General features: G+C 36.0%; 1 protein-coding gene across 3 annotated transcripts in view; it reads left to right on the forward strand.

Annotated features, from left to right (window-relative positions):
• The window catches only part of ISPD (isoprenoid synthase domain containing), a 112,731-nt gene that overhangs the window by 69,148 nt on the left and 21,544 nt on the right, over window positions 1–22,039 (forward strand). The window contains exon 10 of one of the 3 annotated variants that reach the window (XR_001878293.1): window positions 1,611–1,719. The exons of the other annotated variants lie outside the window; for them this stretch is intronic. The gene's annotated coding sequence lies outside the window, so the exon portion shown is untranslated. The remainder of the gene's footprint in view (window positions 1–1,610; window positions 1,720–22,039) is intronic. 3 annotated transcript variants of the gene reach the window in all.

Below are 22,039 nucleotides of genomic sequence, written 5' to 3' on the forward strand. Positions count from 1 at the left end.
ATGAATATTTGATACACCAAGAAGATAATCAGGAGAATTAAAGGAAAAGGCTTTAATGTGCCTTATAAATAAACTACTTTGTACCTTCCATTTGCTCAAAATTGAATGCATAAGCTGGTACACAAATAGTTATTTCTCTTGTAAACATCATACATGGAACATCAACTGAAATTGATACTAAGATTGGATCCTCTTCATAACAGCTCTACTTTGCATCCTGAAAACACTGTTAATTTAAATTTCAGTTGTGAAAATAATTTTAATTTTTTTATTTTCTAAAACAGTTCTAGAATATTAGAAATAGTTTACTCATTCAAAATACAAAGGGGAAAAGAGTAAAAAAAAAAAATCAGTAAATTCCAGAGTCTGAACGTATGGAGTTAGTTTTTGAATATTTTTCAGATGAGTTGAAGGAAATAGCTGACAAACAAGGTGAATTTAAAAAAGGGAGAAAAATCCATTTTTTATGGAAGATGTTACTGGCATATGTTGATGAAAATGTTAGTAAAATTCCAACTGCTTTGATTTATTGAGTAGTTCACCTTGAAAATAGCAATAACTGGCATGGAATTATTCTGTATTAGAATAAGAATCTTTGTATTAATGATAGTCTAGTAGGGTGTAATGCAGAATAGCAAATTCTGAATATTAGGAGGAAAGCCTATAAAAAGAAGCCAAGTTATTCTTAAATAAACAAAATTTTACTTAAAAGAAGTCTTAAGAACTGCTAAGAAACCAAAGAATATCAAAGGTAATATCAAATCATTGCATCCATGCCAGGCTGGAAATATATTAATCTTAAAAGCACTGGTTTATATCATTCAAATTACAAGATTTGGGAGGAAACCTCAGCTGCATTTGGTAGTAATTTGTTTTCCGTGCTCTGAGCAATGGAGTATTAATGAACTTGAGCCTTGATCTCACACATGTGGATAATTATCTTTAAACATATCCTAGGTAGTTAATGGGTTTATGCTTAAATATGACAGTAATGTTTTTAAAATGTGCTATTTATTTACTACTCTTCTTCCTTTTGAAATAATAATTTCTTATGACTGAATTACAAAAAATAGTCAGCACACAGAAAATATAAGCAGCATTTCCTATCATAGGAGTTCAAATTCAGTAGCTTATAAAGGTTACAGTAATAAAATCTTGGTCTGTAAGTTTCAGTAATAACTTTATTACTTTTCACAAAGAATAAAAAGGAACAGTGATCATCCAAAATAAAGCATGTTTGGATGGACATAGGAAGCCACAGAAAGCTTTAAAATATGAAAGCAATACTAATAACTAATATATCTTGGTTATAGAACTGTATTAATTTAAAATAATCCTATTTCAGAGAGGTAAATGACAAAATGTAGGGTCAGAACAGCAAATATGTGCTAAGGCTTGCCTGTGGTAAGGGGACTCCAAATACTTTTGCCTCTGAAACTTCTGTTTGATTAAGATAAAGGAACTATTCACTGACAGCCAGAAAAATCACAGTCCATACACTAAAAAGAGACAAATGGCACAATAGAATAATTGTTATGAAGTTGTTGAAACTAAAAGAAAACTGAACTGTGGGTGATTTCTTATGCAAACATACTGGACACTTATTGTAGCCTTAAAGACTTTCTGAAGACAAGAGGATCATCTACAGTGTGCTTCATGGCTCAAGAAATACTTAAGAGTGCTAAAAGTGTTTTCTGTCTGACTTGGTAAACCCCAAAGGTAAACATTTATGCTTTCTTTTTCATCAAAGATCCCTTGATATAGTATTATGTGCAAACATTAAGGCAGTAGTTCTCAAAACAGGGAACACAACCCCAAATGGAATAATCCGCAAAGCAGAAGGTGGTTTGGCAACTAGTAGTGAGATAATGAGCCTGAAGGGCAAATGAAGTAAGATCACAAACTAAAGCTTTGAAAACTCATTGAAAACAAATGAGTCCTGCCCTACATGACCCCTGCGTGCTTCTTAATTCATTTAAGAATTATAACTGAATTGGTCAAATGATTGCAATCTGATTAAAATGATTGGAATGCTGCTTGAGGACCTCTTTTTTTGTTGTTTTTCAAAATGCCATTTTTTTATTTCATCTGCAATGACATAATAGATTGTAATCAATCTGGAAACCTACATTTATTCATAGAAGTCCTTAAGGCTGTTAATTACTGTTTAGTATTTTCAAGAGTCAGAAATTGAGCTTTGAAGTATTGGGATCCTATGGCCTATTCATCCTTTCATCAAGGAAAATGTGTAAATGTGTGAGGAGCCTGAGTGATCTTGATTCCACAGAGTTTGGGACAGAGAGGGAAACCAAATCACTTTGAAATTTTCTATGTGAGTAACCTAATAGAAATCAACATCTGTAAGCTTATAAATACAAAGTCCTAGCCGTTCATTCATCAGTAGATCCAAAGATGAATACTTATGGAGGCTGGACACTCTTTTATCTTTAATTATTACTACTGTCTGCAATCAATCACTAATGCATATTTTGCAATAGGTAGAAAAAGATTTATGAACACTGACTTCTGAAATAGAACTACAAGAAACTACAGGAAGTTCTGAAAATAGCACAGGTTTTAAACATAGATTTAGTCATACTGTTTGTAACAACTGCTGTTAGTACAACATATTTGTATATTTTTTTACATATTAGTATCATAATTGTTTGAAAGTTCTAAGATTCCTGTCAATGAAATATTTATACTACTTTACTCTGGAAAATCAGTTCTAAATTTAATGTTCGAAAGACAGAAAGCTGAGTAATTCCAGAGAAATACATGAGTGAATTTTTTTTTTCTGCTATGTAATATATGCAGAAAGGATAAACAAGGTAGGTGGCTTTGTATTTTGAACTGAAATCTGTTTGATCAAACAAGCCTTCTTCATCTGTTTTGTACCATTCAGAGGTTGTCAAGAAATAAAAAAAGATGTTTCTGGAACATTAGCCAATTAAGAAATATATTAGTTCAAAATTTACCAAAGTTTTGGTTAAACTTTGAGCTTTGAGTCAGGAAAGGTCATAAACACAGAACCTTGAAATCTCATTTTTGCTTGCAGCACTCTGGTGTGTACAGCTGTGGGAAGCACAGCTGCTTGACTATACTACTGCTTTTTTTAGTAGATAGTGTGGATCATATTGATCAACAAATTGTGACTTCTATTCTTCTATTTCAGGGTTTCGGTGTGTCTACCTTGAATACATACATACATGCTCTTGTATATATTTTCTTGCTCGTTTTCTCTTGCTGCTTATCTTTCTCTGTTGTTCTCTCTCTTGCCTTTCCTTTTTTCCCCTGAAGTCTTCATGCTCTTCTAGCCAAAACAGGTAATAAATTAGTAGACTTATTATACCTGTGCAGCTCTAGTAAGGGCAATCAAATGAAGCATTTCCACAAACTAACTTTGCAGTGCAGTACCAAATTCCCAGTCTGAGGATGATGGGCTTTTTTAGAAAAATAATTGGTAACCTTTGGGTTTTCATTAAGTAACTGTATAGGTTTTTATCAGAGAAAGGTCAGAAAGTTGCTCAATTTGTCTTTGCTATTACAACTTCTAGCAGTTTAACAAGCTGAGATTGTTAAATGATGAGGTTAATGTTTTATGCCTTTTACACATGACCTTTTTAGTCTTGTTTCAGCTATTGAACTTATAATTGGAGAAATCAGAGTTCTTCTGTCACCTTGTCAGCCAAAATGATTAAGGCATGTAGACTTATTTTAAAGTCCTGTCTTCATAAAACGGTCTTTAAGCATCCTTGCTCTTACATCCCAGTTCAGCCATTCTGGCAATGTTAGGCAATAAAGGTTGCCAGTTGTTTCTTTTGTGAATATTTTAGTTGTATAAAATATATTACTCTAAAATAGCTTCATAGTATGGACTGGAATTTGGGGAACAAGTGGATTAAAGCTGAAATGCTGAGCTCTCTAGAGGAAAATAAAATATGAAATATACAATATAGCAACTTAGAAAAGTATGTAGTTATTCATTATTCTAGATACTTTAATGTAATAGGAAATAAACATTGAATTGGAACCATTTGCAAAACAAAATACCATGAGCATCAAATCAGAGTTTCATCTTCAAATCTGTTAATATGAATGATTCTGATATTTTTTTTTTTGCCTTATGAAAGCTTTGATGTTGACCTGCTATCTCTTAGTTGAAACATATAAACATTTAAGATGAAAGGATTTTGACACAAAATTTTGTTTGCAAACAAATGGCTTTTAACTTTTCCATTGCTAGCTTGCCTAACAGAAACGTCTGAAGTTCATTGCATCTGTTTAGGGACAGTTCCACTTTTGAGTTGTTAGTGCTGCAATTCTCAAAGCAACGCTAAGCTGGGCATTAAAAATTAGTCTTCTCACCTGGCTTCCATGCTGTCCCCCAGAGATGTGATTTAGCAGATAACTAGTCCTGAAGGATTTTTTAACAAGTTTCCTCAATTTTTCATTATTTCATTTCTATCCCTTTGTCGTTTTATATTCAACATACGTAATCCAGGCTCTTTTCCTTAGCTTTGTTCCATTCTGTGATGCATGTGTATCCTTAATGCAAAATATAATACAAAACATTGTTTCTTCTTATATTGGTTTGATTTCTTAACTCTCTCTTCCACAGCCACTTGCCTGCAGTTTGTTCTGTCTTTTTCCCTCAGTCTGTAATGTTGCCCTCCTCTTTCTTGCCTTTTGATTCTGGCTCTTTCAGAACCTAGAATCTTGACTCTTCTTGTAGGTCTTGCTGTACTACTTGATTCTTTTTGCAAGATTTCTTATCATTTGACCTGTTTCTTTTCTGTTTACTGTAACAGGAAACAAATCCTTCAGTTCTGTTTCTCTTCTATTACCATTTTTCTTTTCTTGCTTTGTTATTATTGTCCTATGCTTCGAGGATCTTCCTGATCCTGTTGTGGCCCATCTCTATGGATTTGTTATTCAGCAGATGTTTGCAAATTTTGTCATATCTGGACAGACATTTTTCTCTTTTTTTTCAGCTACAATCACATGTCATAGCTGTATTTTCCCTGCTGAGATTTCTAGCACATGTTTGATGCATACTGTCTTTCAGCTCCAATGTGTGGGGTTTTGTGCTGTATGAGAAGAGTTTTCCTCTCCTATATCATAGAATGATAATCTTTTGTGTTAGAAGGGACCTGTAAAGATGATCTAGTTTACCCCCTCTGCAATGAGCCTGGACATCTTCCAATAGATCAGATTGTTCAGAGCCTTGTCTAGCCTGACCTTGAATGTTACCCTCTCTCTGGGCAACCTGCTCAAGTGTATCACCACCCTCATTGTAAAAAACTTCTTCATTATATCTAATCTAAACTTACCACTTTTTAGTTTAAAATCATTGTTTTAGTTTAGTTTTAGTTTAGTTTAAAACCCTTGTCCTATTGCTACAGGCCTTACTAAAAAGTTTGTCCCTATCTTTGTTATAAGCCCCCTTTAGGTACTGGAAGGCTGCTATAAGGTCTCCCTGAAGCCTTCTCTTCTCCAGATGGAAAAACCCCAGCTCTCTTAGACTATAGGCATAGGAGAGATGCTCTGTCTCTCCAATCACATTCTGTATATCTCTGTATTTATGGAGAAATGGTGAGAGAACATTCTCATGCAAGGGGCCTGACGTCTATGAACACGTTTGTGTCCTTGTCAGCCATGGTCTCTCATTAGCCACTTGCCTCATGTTATCTGGTCAGTGTCTGCATTCAAAGCACAAACACACCCTTGCTCCTTCAGCATTGCTTACCCGTATTCACACCAAGCAGCTCACAGAGCTTGCTAAAAGCAGTATCTAGTCCGAGCAGAGAGAGAAGCAAATTCACTTACAGCCAATAAATATTTGTTGTTTCTCTTCATCAATCATAAAGCCAGAACAATCTCTGAGTGCATTCTACTGCTTGCTTATGGTTGCTGAGGGCTATTTATTTTTTAACCTTTAAGGATAACAGGAGCAAGTCTTGTGGCAGCTTTGTCTCACTGTTGTTAAGTTTCTAAACATTTCTGCTGGCTTTCATCTAAAAATATTTTGGAACATCTGAAAATGAAAATATGTTCATATCTTAAGATTGTGAGATGTAGAGAACTTAGATTAAACTGTTCTCTTAAGATACGGAAATGCATGGTTTAGGATTAACAGAGGTCAGATCATAGGAAACCTCCACTGGATAGTGATTTTAATCTGGATTTTGTTGTGAAGTATTTTCTGGAAGTTATTTTCCTATCAGATTCTTTGATTGAATAAAAGTGGAAAATTGCACCATTATAGATTTTCTAGCACTTTCAGTCTGAACTCATTATATTTGATTTTAAAACATTCTTTGAGCACTTGCTTTCCTAAGGGAAATTTTATTCATCTTCCTAAATAGTATTTTAACTGTTTTCCAAGCCTTACACTGTACCTTCTCACCAGCTCAAAATTCTTACTTTCTGCTGAGTGTCGTGTCCCATTACTTTACAATGTACTTAAATAAATCTGTTTCATTTGATCTCTGAAGTTTCCACCAAGCTGAATCTTTAAAAAAATGGGATTGTTTACATTTGAGTTTTATTCAACCTGTGTGGTACTGGCAACAGCACAAGTGTGCACTTTTGGCAGAGCCTGTGCCTTCAACTTTTTCCATGACTCAGTCTTTCCATCCTTATGCAGCTACGTGCTCAAGTGTCTCTAACTTGTGTATTTAATTCTGGTGTTCTGTGCTTAAATTTAGCAGACCAGGTGTTGAATTTTTTAGGCAAAATTTTAGCAAAAGATCTGAGACAGAGATAATGTGTGATTTCTACTTAAACAATGGCAGTAAAATGAAGTATACTTTGTAAGACTGACTACACATAGACTTCCTCCCTGAGCTGTGCAATTTTAGATGCTTCTCCCTGTCCTTTGAGATCTTTCATTAATCAAAATGAGGTAAAATGACTTCAGAGCTTTCCTTCAACTAGATCAGATACCAGTTCCACACTTCAGCTTTTCATTTTTGTCCTCAAAGTGTGCTCTAAGCTTGCAATGTTCAAGGCACAAAGATTTCTCCATGGAATTATGGCATAACTATCCTTATGTGCTCACAGAGTTCATGAACCAAAAATACTTGGTGTTGTCGAGAGGGACAGCATGTGCCTTTGCCTATGAAGCAGAGAGTAAACTTTCTCTTTTGATTCTGTCTTTGAAGGCAGAGGGGGTGTTAGTTACTTCTGTAAAAGTTAAATTTCTTCTTTCAATGACCACCCTCTCTGGGTCAGAGTGAAGCTCCATTTCTTGTGCTGACTCCTGGTCATGTGCAGCTTTTCCTCGTTCTGTAGATAAGAAATTTTTATTAAAACATTTTCCCTCTTTCTCTACTAGATGTGTATGTTACATAACTTTTGGAGGTTTAAGTCCTTGGTATGTAAAGTATGGGATGAGTGGGCAAAACATGATGCAGTCACCTAGAGTAGGGATAAAACATTTTGAATTCTGTTTCTTAACAGTTAGTGGCAGTGGCTGAGGAGGAGTCTGCACTTGGCACTTTGTGTTTGGGCAAAAGAAAAACTGAGGCAAAGGTATTAATGTTTTAGAATTTGTGTTTATTTCTTGAATTTTTAAAACCATCCATAAAATGGTACAGATGCTTGTATTAGTCAGCAATATAACTTTTATTTTGCATCCTGATGAATAATTAACACACTGAAATGATTATGTCCTAAAAATAATTCCATTTCTGCAAAGAGACTGAAATATTTAGGTTCTACACTTTAACCTTGCTGATTTCAATTTTTCAGAACCTGTTCAACAGTGGTTGGTATGAAAGATCTAGTTACCTGAAAATTTGTACAGAAAAGGTTTCCAGTGGAAAGTTTGTATTGAGAGTATCTTCAAATTATGGGAACAGAGTATGCTGTGTTTGTTATAGATAAAATGTTTTATGTTGAAAACATTCTTTAAGCATTATGTTATCCATCAAGAAGGAAAAGGAAAAAGATAATATTATTAGAATCCCATTAGGGAATAAAGTCTAAGAGGGGAGATATTTTAGGATAGGAAAGGATTTTGTGACATTTTCTCTCAAACTGCTTGTCCATTTTGTTATGCTGTACTGCAAACGCATCTTCAGGAGAAACTGATTGTTCCAGCCAATACTTTATCATAAGCACATTTTCAGGAACACAAAGGGAGGTAAGGCAGATTTTAAATGCTAGATATATGATCTGGTAAATTTGTAAATGGGTGTTTGATCCCACAGGAGAGGGTGAGGTAAATGAATTTCTAAACGGAGTATGGTTTTAGGTCAGTCTACATGGGAGACCCACATAAGGCCGTGAGTCACTTCTCAGACTTCACCCTCCATCTCTGACTGGGCAGGTTTGGTCTGATAGAAACCATGGTGTCCTCTGTGTGCATGAGTAGATGATCAGTTATAATTACTCTGATACTGTGACAGGTGTACAGGAGCTCTTACTTTTAGTGAGCAAAGTTGAAGTTTCAGTCAGAGTAATCATGCTTTAACTAAAGGATATGCTACGAGAGTTCCACTCTGTAACTGATACCTACTTAGTTTTGTACTTAGTTTTTTTAATAAACCTTCAACAGCTTTAAAACTGACATTTCTGCAACAAATCTTAACTGCGAAATTGCTACTAAAAGTTTAGTTATGAAAAACCTTCTTTTGAACAACAATCTCTACTAGGCACTAGTGATGTGCCAGATTTAAAGGGGAATTTTGTCAATGCCTTAGATATCTTACTCAGGTGTTTTAAAGGTAGTTTGCCCTGATATGTCTTGCAATACGATGTGGCTCAAGAGTATATTTAAACCCATTCTCATAAAGCCATACCAAATCCTTGTTTAAAAGTTATATTGAAAGTGGCAGTATTGCTTCTATGTACTGTACACTGTTTCTATGAAAATACTTTTAACTAGAATTTCTCTAGAAGAAATAGTTTGGAGAGTTAATTTTTTTATGGCATAATATGTTTTCTGCATTTCCTGTTTCTAAATCCTTTGGAGAGGAGATGAGTATGCTTTGTTTATAAAGCTTCAAAATGTTTTGGGTGATTTATTGCACTTTTTGGGAGCTCGTAAAATTCCATTAAGCATGTTTGTTTGTATGTCAAAATTCCATTTACTGAAGTTTACTCCAAAACTAATTTTAGGTAGTTAGCTTTGTTACTAAATATCATACAATCATAGAATATCTTGGATTGGAGGAAACCTTGAAGACCATCTAATTCCAACCTCCCTGCCATGAGCAGGGACACTTTCAACCAGACCAGATTGCTCAAAGCCCCATCCAGCCCGTGCTTGAATGCTTCCAAGCATGGGACATCCACAACTTGCCTTGGCAACCTATTCCAGTGCCTCACCACCCTCACAGTAAAGAATTTCTTCCGAATATCTAATCTAAACATACTCTGACACCATTCCCCCTTGTCCTGTCACTACATGCTCTTGTAAATAGTCTTACCCCATCTTTCCAGTAAGTCCCTTCAGATACTGGAAGGCTGCTAGGTCACCCTGAAGCCTTCTCTTTTTCAGGCTTCAGTCCCAGCTCTCTCATCCTTTCCTCATAGGAGAGGTGCTCCATTGCTCTGATCAAATAACAGCTAGCCATGCGTTTATCACATCCAGTTGATGTAAGATTTTGTTGATGAACTTATTAATAACTCTTATTAGTGTGTCACAGGAAGAGAAGTGCACAGTACTTTTTAAAATTTTGCATAAACTTTGCAATAGATTGAAAATTTGGAAAAGATAACAATTATAGTTATCTGTAGATGCAGCTTTTTAGCTTTTTAACATTCTACTGAAAGCTTATATCTATTTGTTTGCAGTTTGTTTCTCCTGATGATTGAGAGAAGTGTTTTACAGTTTTACTGCCTAGAATCATCCAACAAATGTTATTTATGTTCTTTCTAGCACTTACTGAACAACTGGCCTAGTGAATTCAGATGATTTCCTCGTTTTCCTTAATTCTGTCTCTGACTGATCAAAGTTTTGCTACAAGATACCTTGCAATCCCGCTTTTTCAGGCATGAATTGGAAAAACCTGTCTTTCTATCACTTGGATGAATTAATTTTCCTAAACAATATAATCTCTCTGCTGAAATAGTTCATCCCAAGAAGGAGAGTGGGGATAAAATTCAGTGGTGTAAGAAAATAGCTGCTGGTTTTTCATAGACAGGTTGTGTGTCAGACAGAGCAATAGCATTGGTAAGTTGCTAGTCGTGTCATCTGTAGTGCTGCTTTTGTTGTTTCAGGGTTTGCATGTCTAGTGGAAGAGCAGGCATGATTTCATGTGCCAGCAGCTCCTTGTAGCCCTGTCTGTAAGAGCTTGAAACTGGTCTGTTTCTAAAAGATGGATTTGAATGTTCAGTGCTGAACAAAACCGGTGGCTAATATTGTTTCTTCTTCATACATAGAGAAAAAGAAATTAAGAGACAGAAAAAAATAATCATCCAGATCCTCTACTCACAAGATTATTCCTTTAAGTGAACATTGTTTTCTTTGCTTTCCTTCTGTATTGGTTTTAGTACCTTTATCCATCTTGCCTATGTGACTTGATAAAGCTCATCTGAAACATATTTGTTTTGTATACCCATCCATTTCAGCTTTTCACTATTTGGCAAAAGGTGTTATGTAATTGACTCTTGATATTTTTCCTCTTCTAATTCTTTGTGATATGAATTAGGCTGTTCTCCCCTTCTATTTGTCAAGGACATATTTTGTACTAAGTGATATTACAGCATTATGAGAAACTGCATGGAGACTTACTGGCTCTGTGCCTGATTACCTCCTACATGTTCATGGTTAAGTGGGACATGAGCAACATCTTTTCAAATGCACAGACATACAGAAGTGTTCAGGGTTATTGTTGAAAGTCAACTGCCCAAATCACAGTAACATACATCTTTTTTTGTAAGCCAAGATCTTTCTTCATGTTGCCTTTTGAAAATGATGTTCACTCTTGCCTCAAATCAAAGGCCATCACGGACTAAAGTGCTACAACAGTGCGGGTAGCTTTTTCTTCACAGAAAAAAAATAACAGGAAATTTATTTTAAAGTAAGAGCTTTTCCTAAAAATGTAGTAGCACTGGTGAAACCATCAAGGTTTTTTTTTTTCCTCAGTGATTCTGTATCAATATTCTATTTTTCTAGAAGCACTACAGCTGTATTTAAGAGGGTACTTGCCAGGATAGTTAAGGATGTGAAAAATCAGATTCACTTGGGATGGGAACATTGGGCAGAGTAGCTCAGAGTGCTTATTTATAGCATATTACACTAAATGATGCCAAAATGGGACTCATACTCAGTGTCCACCCTAAAACATCACTAAATCATTTGAGACAGCATCACTTTAATATGAAATGGGATAGTTGCACATGGCTCCTGACGTTGTTTCCATACTGAAGTACAGCAACAAATTTCATTTAAATCCTAGGACAAGAGTTTGACAGAAAAAGCCCTCTGTATCCTCATAATGTAGCAACCATGTCTCCTTCTTGCTACTGTTTGTCAGCCAAAGAACACAAGCGTTTGAGTGTGCAAGCAAAAGTGATTATTATTTCTGCAAGCTTTAGTGAACACCCTAAGCCTGTTGATATCCTTACATATTCTGTTTGATCTTTATGTTATCTCTAGGATTTGACTTTATTTTGTAACAAAGGTGAATACAAGATGAATGTAAAACTGACCAAAAGCTTTCCACTTAAACATAAGATGCTTCTATGGGTAAGATTAGGAAAAACCCTCTTGACTATCTGTAGAGATGGTTCTCCATGTAAGAAAGGAATGTTCTTAATTGTATAGAAGATGAAAGCAGATTTACTCTATGCAGTGTCATTTTAGCTCTGTGTTTTGTTTGCTTACCAAATACTTGTAGACTGTCCTAATATTGTGTTTTGCAAAAAGTGAGCAAAATCCTAGTTTTATGTGCTTCAGGCATGCTTTCTTATTTACAAGATTATCACCTCCTACTATGCAGTCACTATAAAGTGTCCTAGCTTCTGTCCATTCATAGGGATCCCTGATAGAGATGGTGCTGATGGAGACTCCTTAAAGTCTGAGCAATGAGCTAAACTGGGATTAAAGCTACAGTAAATGACTTAAAAACTTTAAATTCTTCTTTCCACTTTTCTTTATGAGGAAGATAAGCTACATGCTGGTAGGGACAGTCAACACAGTATGAAGAATATATTTTCCTTTTTTCCTATAAGACAATGCTTTCAGGCACATGACATAATTTTGGGGGGTTTCCTATGCAGGACCAGGAGTTGGACTTGATGATCCTTGTGGGTCCCTTCCAGCTCAGGATATTATATGATTTGATGATAAATCCATATTTAACCAAGTGATGCACTCTATAATTGATGGTAGTGAAAGCTACAACCCTGAAATTTGTAGGCATTCCTCTGTACTCATTATGAATTATCCTTCCTGGATTTCATCTTTCTCTGTGTCTGTCCCTTCTGAAAGGCCTTTGAATAAACCCCCCACACACTTTGTTTTCCACCACTCCTCCCCATTTTTTCCCCAGGGAACACACTGCAGTGCATTGTGCCCACTTGGTACCATTGTACAATGTGTTTTAGTTGTGTTTTAGTTGAGTTGGGGTAGAATGAATTTCATGTGCTCACAGTCCATCTCAACTCGGGCACCTGGTAGCAAGAAGAGAGGATAAGGGGTAAAAAGAGGGAGGGAGAGAAAAAAAGGCAAGATAGGAGTGAAAATTGCAGAAGAGAGAGAAAGAAAAAAGGCTGGGAGCAGGCAGCAGCAACAAACTTTCCATTTAATGGCATAGGTGGAGTATATAAGAGAGTCTATCATTTTACCAGTTCTGGTAGTCTGCCCCACTTGTCAGTGCTGTTCTCAATGGGTCTTGTGGGGTGAAATCACATGATATTAAAATGCTTTATGTAAAAATATCCTGAAATGATCTGCACAGAAACGCCTTAATTACTGGAGTTGTGACATTTGAGTGAATCTTTGTATTTTAAAATTGAAAATTGATACAGTGAACAGTATATTTCCTATTTCTCAAAAATGGATATAATGTAAAATGATATTTGGCTTAATTTGGCTCAATTATGGCTTAATTGAATCTAGACCACTGCCCACAACTCTTCCACTGAGAACAGGAAAGACATTGTAATAACCACTTCATCTCTGAATGAGAGAAGGCTCTTCTACCCCTACTTACAGAATTTGGAAACTCTATCAATAAGTACTTCATAAATATAGATGAAAACACTACTCACATTTTTAATCTTTCTAAAAGATCTAAAGCATTTAAATTTAAATTTGCAGTTCAGATGATGTATCCCCACTTGGCAACTGTAAAATAGGCCTTCTTTTTAATATTCACTCCAGGGATATAGAGAGCAAAATAAGATTAAAGATACGATTTTAAAATAAGATAGGAGGTTTCTGAGGGTTGTGCTTTGTAGGCATGTTTGGAAATATTTGCACTAATCCACTGAGACAATGTTTTACTATATATGAAAGATATCTTGAAGATCTGATTTAGGACAATGAGCACGCATTTTACATAAACATGTTTTATCCAGTAAAGACCAAGTATTGTCTTGAATTGATGAGTTTATTATGACAATAATATACATCAGAGTAAAAAGATAATACAGGAGGAGAAAGTCAGAAGGATTAATTACTAGAGTCTAGAGGCAAATTGTTTTATATACCAATGAATGATTATTTTATATACCAATGAATTTTATAATGCAAACTGGATTTTTAACTGGCTGAGTAAAAAAAAAGTGTTGATTTGCAATCCCTCTTGCATAGATAGTACATTTCTTCATCAGTCAGCAATACTTTTATTACTGTAATTATACTCAGAGGCAATCAGATTTTAGGCATCTGACTTTATCCAGATGATAATTATATATTTATTACCCAAATTTCTATTGTTTATTTTGAAATGAGACATTCCTACCCATACTCATCCACGCAGGAACACTCAGGCCTACCAGGTATTACAGGTGCACGCTATACTGAAGAAACACGGTGTGTTATTTTGTTATTGATAACAGTATCTGTTCATCATGGCATGAAGGATGATGAAGGGATCAAGGCATCAAGGGTAAAGTGGGAGCAACTATAAAACTGTTCTTTTTTGCTCAAACTGTCAAATATAAATAAAAGTACCAGCGATGTTCTTGTTATTCCATCTTTCCCACTCACTAGAGATCATCAGCGTCTTTCAGTAGAGATTAAACTAGGATACACGAGTTTCAGTATAAGCAAAGAGGCGGAGAGAGCTCTAGTAAAAATTTAAGTAGCAGAAAGGAGCTGTAAAAGTCAGAAAATAGTGTTCTCTGCAAAATTCTTGTGAAATTGGCCTACCACAATCCTTAATTTCTGTGCTTTTCTCCACCCTGGAATTGACATCAATATCAAGTTAGCAAATACTTAGTGGCTTCAGCTGAAACATTTTAGCTTGACTGCCCTTGTTGAAAACACGATGCAATGATGAATAGCAGTTTTTGAAAATCAAGTGCAGTTAATTCATAAATCTCTACACAGACACCCTCTTTTAGACATATAGTAGCCCCGGGCAAGTATGTGCGGAGGAGTGGAATGCGTATGGATTCACAGCTTTAGTTCACAAGATCTTAGTGATTCCTCATTTTTCTCCAACAGCATTTTATATCTTTTAAGTCTATTGTGTCTCAGAGTTTTTGAACTGTTCATGCTATTAGTTTTTCCTTTCCACACCCTGTGATAGGTGAATAGCATTCTGCATAGATCTTTATATATACTATTGGAATTATTAATGCTTTCATTGTGAGTGAACATTATTTATGAGATACTTGTAGAGTGATTTATCTCTTTTCAAGTATCAACAAGCTATCAGGTTTAGAAATAAGCATATTTATATTCATTTCTCAGCATCTGTGATTGATGATAGGACCATTGATGCTATGCTCTGTGTGGGGGAACACATTCTGGGGAATGCTGTGTCTGGCCAGATCTGGCGATACAGATCTTAGTCTCTCTGTCATCTTTTGTAAGAAGATCTGGGAGGAATGAACACACAGGATCAGATTTGAAAGAAAAAAAAGTGGTGAGGAATTCTTCAGCATAAGCTTGGAATAGAGGAAAGGTTCTACCTCACTCTGAGCTTTTAGACTAAATAGTGGGGTTTTGGTTTCTTTTTTGTCCTCTTTTGCTTCCCTCTCCCTGTATTTTTTTTTAATTTATTCCCTCCTATTGATATTCCACAATCATAGTATTTAAAGAAAACACTGTTATTTAAAGAAAATATTCTCTTTGTGGCATGCAAATTAATTATGTAGTATTTCAGAACTTATTTTGGTACCTCATTCTAGTTTATATATATGTATATAAACAATGTGGGGTTTGATTAATTATATTCAAGAAAGATGAATTTAAAGTAGGTTGGGTAGAAGGCTGGAACCTCAGAGTCCTAGGAGAATGAAAGGTTTGTCTGCATGTCTGGTTGTGAGAAGCACAGTTTAGTTCGTGTCACAATCCGTGTTGGCATAGTAATGGTATTTCAGTTTTTCAGCAATCTTGTTTGTGGATAGCTCAGGAGCAAAAGTTTGAACAGGAGAGCTGTGGAGATTTTCTCCAGTTATATGCTGCTATTTAAGAAAATGGAATTTGTAACAGCTACTCAGTTATGAAAATGATTGTGCCAGGCTACTCATATTTCACTGCATATGCATGTTAAAAAGCTTTTTTTCAGTGACTGAAAAAGATGTTTTAAAGATGTTCAGTGGAGACCCAATTATTATCTCAGATACTGAGGGAAAAAGAATTTTAGTGTCTCAATTAACTGAATTCTGCAGTGATGCTGGTATATCCTATTGAAAGAAAAAACTTGCTGTACTTGCTCACTGCTTGATAATACTGTAAAAAATGGGATTAGGAAAGTAAAATTTTTAATTTGGAAGACAATGGAAATTTATTTATGATGGTAACATTTTAAAGCAAGATTATAAAGGTGACAGAAAGCAATGGCAGGGCTATTTATTGCTTTGAAATTGCAAAGTAAAATTTAAAACCCAAGTCTATCAAAATAAATATGTAGATTTGCTAAAACTTGCAAGAATAACAGGCTTCTCCCATAAGAGTTGTAAATTATATTTTGTGGACATTTTAACTGCAAAATTTTAGTTTTATACTGTGATACACCAGAACAAGGTTTGGAGAGGATTTTTAGTTATTTATTGCTGCTTTAGGCTATCAAAATAGGAATGTTTTCAGGCCACTAATACTTGAGCAAAATAGAAAGTAGAACCCTAGGTGGGTCTTTCCAAAATAATCCGCTGGTATTAGTTTTGTAGTACATTAGCATAGTTGAGAAGTGTTAAGTATATTAAGAGTATGTTGCCTCTTTTTTTTTTTTTTGGTCAATTTTTAACACTAGTATGAGAAAGGGAACCTCTGTGGAATCATACTATATTGTATTGCTGCATATGGAATATACTACCCAAGTGTTCTGCTCATAGCCTCACAGACTAATAAAACCTCATAGCATTGACCTCAATGCCAGTGGTCACTGTCCCTCCAGGACTGATTCCACTGGAGTTTTCATGAATAATGGAAACATCTCTTAATTTCAAGACTTGATCATATCAGATTGCTTCCTGTAAGAAAAAGATATTATCTGTATAGAGTTATGTATACACCATTGAAAGAAGTCAGAAGTCAGTTCATCTGGGGTATTCTCATGGAGTAAGTTCTATGGATGGAGAAGTAGGAGAAGGGAGGATCAGGATGGACAGGAAATTTGTGATGGCTTTATGGAGGCACTGCTGTGTAAGCAAAGACAGTAAGAAAGTAGAAACAAGCAGAAACAGAAATAAGTGTTGACTCCATATAGGGCTTATAAGGGAGCTGCTTGTCACTGCTTCTGCCACCTGGCATTATCATGTGTTACAGACAAAAGGATGATGAAATGCTTCCCAGAGTATCTAGTTCGTATGTCTGCTTCTTGTAAACCAAAGATTCATGGGATATAGCTATCCTTGGAATTGCTGAGATGAGAACACTTGATCTAAGCATTAGATATGAACTAGTCTGACGTAAAATCCCCAAAATGTGTATTATGTAATTGCAAGGTGCTCAGCAGCAGCTGCAACTTTTTATTGATCTGCTCTTACTGTGCTGTCCAACGTGGAGAAGAAGTCTGAATTTAGCAAACCCCAGGAACTACTCTTTTCCTGAGTTCCTTGGGTTAAAATATTAATCCAAGCTATCCTATGCCTGGACTTCACCTACCTGTTCCTTCTGCACTGGAAAGCAGCAGGCAATTCTCTTCTCTTCCTGCAACAGCTGCTCACCTTTCTTCCTTGCCAGGCAACCTCCCCTCTCTTTTCATCTTTTCTTAACAGGAAATTCTCTTTTCCTTACTTTAACCTTCAACAGTAGCATCCTTTTTATAGGCAAATAGTCCCTTTCCCTTACTCCTTTCAGCAATGGAAGTAGCTGTGACCTTTATTATTTACTCAAAATTATCTTTGTTTTACTTACTTTCTCACCCCTGCCTGGAAGTTTCCACTCATCTCCTATGTCTCTGGCTACTGGTATGGAGCAGAGGTGGTCTGAAATGGGTGCTTTGGTCAAGTCAAACCTAAAAAGCCTGGATGCTGCTAGTCTAGAGGCTTTGCTTTGGAGAAGATATCTTCCAGCCCAGTAAGACTCCCATCTGACTGATCTTTACCCTCTTGCCTCTCACACAAGTACTGTCTCCCTTGACAGCATCTGGTGTTTAAACAGTTGTTCTCTGACTCTTCCAAGGGCCCCTGTGCCAGATGGCAGGACCCACAAAATAGATCCTTGTCACTCTCGCTCACTGTCATTGGACTTAAATGCAATCTAAATGAAAACAGCATTATACAGTTTAGCTAAAAGGTACACTATGCAATTTATTCTTTTGCTAATTGGATGAACTCTTTGGATCAAGATTTTTATAATGGAAGTAATAACTGCCAGCTCTTATTTTTATTGCTTTTTATTGCCTCGGGCGAATATATTATTTTGATATTTAAATAATTGGCAACAGAAGGTTGACAGTTACTAGAAAAATTACAACAATCAAGTCAGACAATTGTTTCTTTTAATTTTTTTTTAACAGGAGGTAGGGCTGTAAAAGACCTCCAGATGTTATTTTGTTCATGTCCCTCATTAAAAGTAAATATCCTGAGCGGGCTGGCCCAAACAGGTAGTGTTGCTCAAATATCGACAATTAGAAATTCTTTCTGACATATCCTAAAGTTCAGTAAGCCCTCTCCAGTGGGTATGTGTGGTAATCTGAATCATTCTGCAGCATACTCAAGAGCCGTGTGGTCCTAAGGGGAGCTGGTGGCTCCATTTCAATGCTGTTCACATGCTTTTAAAGTGAGACAAGCAGCCTACATAGACGCGAGTTACCTACAGATATCCAGGATTGTGCTTGCTAGTGTAGTTGTAAGGAAGACAACATGCAGGCAGTGAAGGGACTGTGTGCTAAAATTGCTTAAAAAGCAAACTGTGATGGGAAATGCTTCATGAAATTCAATTCATAATTTAAAAAAAATTACATAGATAAGGATCTTCTCTTGGTAGGAACAGACTTCATCATCTGTTTTTTTTCCATGGCAATTTATTTTGATAGACTGCAGATGAAAAGAATGTGAAAACAATAAGCATTGTTATTGCTAAGTAGTATTTTGGTCATTAACTAGAGAATGTTTTAAAACTGGAAGTGATGGGAATGCAGTTTCTAAAAAAGCATTTTATCACAATGTGCAGGGACATTTCAAGTTAGTTAGTATTAACATAGCAATTTGGTACAGCTTTGCACAATCTGCTGATTTAAATGATCAGACTTCAGAATGTGCTTTTCTTTTAGGTTTAAACACCAATCTCACAATGCATACAAGACAAATGCTTGGTGACTTACTGATTTGATGAACAGTTTTAAGGCTTGTCTGTTAATAATCACAGAATAATTCAGGTTGGGAAAGACCTTCAAGATCATCAAATCCAACCTTTGACCAAACACCACCTTGTCAACTAGACCATGGCACCAAGTGCCATGTCCAGTCATTGCTTGAAGATCTCCAGGGATGGTGACTCCACCACCTCCCTGGGCAGCCTGTTCCAATGCCTGACAACCCTTACTGTGAAGAAATTCTTCCTGATGTCCAACCTGAACCTCCCCTGGTGTAACTTGAGAATATGTCCTCTTGTCCTATCACTTGTTGCCTGGGAGAAGAGACCAACCCCCACCTGGGTACATCCTCCTTTCAGGTGGTTGTAGAGAGTGATAAGGTCTCCCCTGAACCTCCTTTTCTCCAGGCTGAACAAGCCCAGCTCCCTCAGTCACTCCCCATAGGATGTGTACTCCAGACCCTTCACCAGCCAGTATCAACAATAAGCCACTTTCAATCAGATAATGTGTTCTATCAGGTTAAACAACTTCTCCATAAATGTTGTTTAAACTTTGTTTCTGTTAAAGTTTTGCTGAAACCTCATGATGGTGGGGACTGGATTTCATGAGTGAGGCTGTAGCAGAAGTGTGTCTCTATCTACATTAACTTTACCATCAAAGCTGAACACATGTATGCTGTGATTTTGAAAGCACTACTCAGAATTTTAAGACATCAAGTTGTGGCACTAAACTTGAGGCTTTGGATTTGATTCCATTCTTGCAGCAGTATATGATGAATTGAAAGCTGTGTTACAGTGATGTAATACTGATTTTACAGCTAGCCACACCGAGATTTATTTTTGGAGTGTTAACTTACTGCTGCCATGCACATATACTTTACAAAACATTACTATGCCCTGGATAAGCCCACTATCTCACTATTTCAGGAAAGCTAGAACTTTAACATCTTTTTGTGGTAATACAGAATGAAATTACTGAAGACTGCTCAGCAGCATACAGCATCTCCACCCATGCTCTTATTTGCACAGCAAATACCACGTTTTTGGAACACACACACTCCAACTTAAGAAAGCAGGACTATGTTTGATATGACATGTAAGAGTCATATCAATTTTAATTTTTACTCTCTGTAAAACTGAATTCTAAAAATTAAAAGATAGGTAATTGCAAGAAGTTTGTTAAGAGAACAGTGAGGATATGTGTGTGATGATTTCAGTAGTGCGCTGAGATTATAGTAGCTGTATAGTGTTATACAGCTGAGAACGGTGCTACTTAGTATGATAATAAGGTACATTGAGTTTTTGTACTGGCCTTTTGCCCCCAGTTTTGCTTCATATTCTGGTAAATGTTGACAGTCATACCTGCAGGTTGATGACTACTATATCACTGTCAGAAAATATTTTCCCATAATTCCAAGTCACAGAATCACAGAATTGTTCAGGTTGGAAGGGACCTCTCGAGATCTGAGCAAGGATCTGCTCCTCAGACTGAGGAGTAAGAAGGAAATGCATAGCCAGTGGAAGCAGGGACAGATGACCTGGGAAGAGTACAGGGATAGGATTTGATGTGTAGGGATGGGATCAGGAAGCCTAAGGTGCAGATGGAACTGGACTTGACAAGGGATGTGAAAAATACTTCACTGAGAAATGATTCAAACTTGGAACCAAGGTATGGAACAGGAAGAGTGGGCTTTCCTTCCTCCAGCATGTATGCCTGCAATTTGAAATTTGACTTCAGGCAACTTGGAAGTGCTCTGTTGAATACAGGTTGATAGCAGGGGTTGAGTAGATTAAACTAGAAAATATTTCTTCATTACCAGTTGTCTTTACCTAAGTCAGTGGGTGTGATAGGTATGGCTTGGGAATAGACTAAGTAAACTCATGCAGTTAAACATAATGTAGTTGACATTTTTGGAGCTCTTTTGTTCATTTGTTAAAATGAACTTTTAAGTGAACTGGCAGTATCTGTGAACTACATACAATATGTGTCATTCATCTCGCTTCGCTGTATACCTTCCAATGAATTAAGCAACAGTATGTGACAGGCACATTTCCTTTTTCTGATATGTTCTGTCTTCCATGTATTTAATCTGGGCATTTAACAAATGCAAATGAGTTTAATACTATGTTGACTATTGCTGAAACTTATAGAACTTCTCATCTCTATTGTCCTCAATTAGTTGTCAGGACTCCTAATGTTCATCTTTAATTGGTTTACTTTATGTTGGGGGATTGGTGTAGTAAATACTGCAAATGGAGACTTCTAATGTGCAGAGCCACCTCTGTTACTGACCACAAGGAAGGGTGGAAAGGAAACTTTTTCCAGTTTCAAGACTCTTAATTTGTTTTATCTCCATCCTATTATTGGGCTATTTGAAATTCTGCTGAATTTTTACTAGATGTAAATACTTAGTTCTATGTTTTCAGTTACAAAATAGTCTATGGAAGTTGTAAAAATAACACAGCAGGATATAACTAAAAAATATAACATTTCTTCTAAAAATTCTCATTTTTTTATAAACCAAACCACTGTATATTAGAATTTAATGCATTCTATTGCAGAACTTCCTTTGCTACACTAAACTATCTTTGGAACCAAGTAGCCTGGCATTTGAATTTTCTTTATGTTTGCATAATATACAAGGCTTCCGAACAAATAAATAAAATTGAAGACAAATAATTAATAACAGGCTTGTAAGAAAATATCTCTTACTTAACCCGTAGCACTTTTACTCAGATGCTCAGTAGATAGGAAATTGAAAATAAACCTGCAAGAGAAAGGCAGGCAGAAACTACAAACCTGTCTTAGTGAGGAGCTATTGCAGCTGCTCACAGAAGTACAATTTAAAAAACCCCAACCTCTCTTTGGGTATAATTTATAGCAATTTAAATCTATCAAGTTGTATTGTAATTTTCTGTGCATGAGTGACAACTAATGCAGGCACAGAATTGCATATATTTTTCTAATGGAACAACACTTTTTGCAATATATAGCTTTTATTTTCAGTGACTATTCAAATGATAATTTCATAAGTTATCTTTTATTACAACAGACAGATTAAGTGCAGTGTTTATGGTGTTCGTGAAAAATAAGAATCTGTGGGACTCGATTTAGTGTTTTGCTGCACCTGTCTATCTATCTATCTATCT

Source organism: Lepidothrix coronata, unplaced genomic scaffold (assembly GCF_001604755.1).
Source record: "Lepidothrix coronata isolate B3197 unplaced genomic scaffold, Lepidothrix_coronata-1.0 Scaffold273, whole genome shotgun sequence".
In the NCBI taxonomy this organism is placed as follows: Eukaryota; Metazoa; Chordata; class Aves; order Passeriformes; family Pipridae; genus Lepidothrix; species Lepidothrix coronata.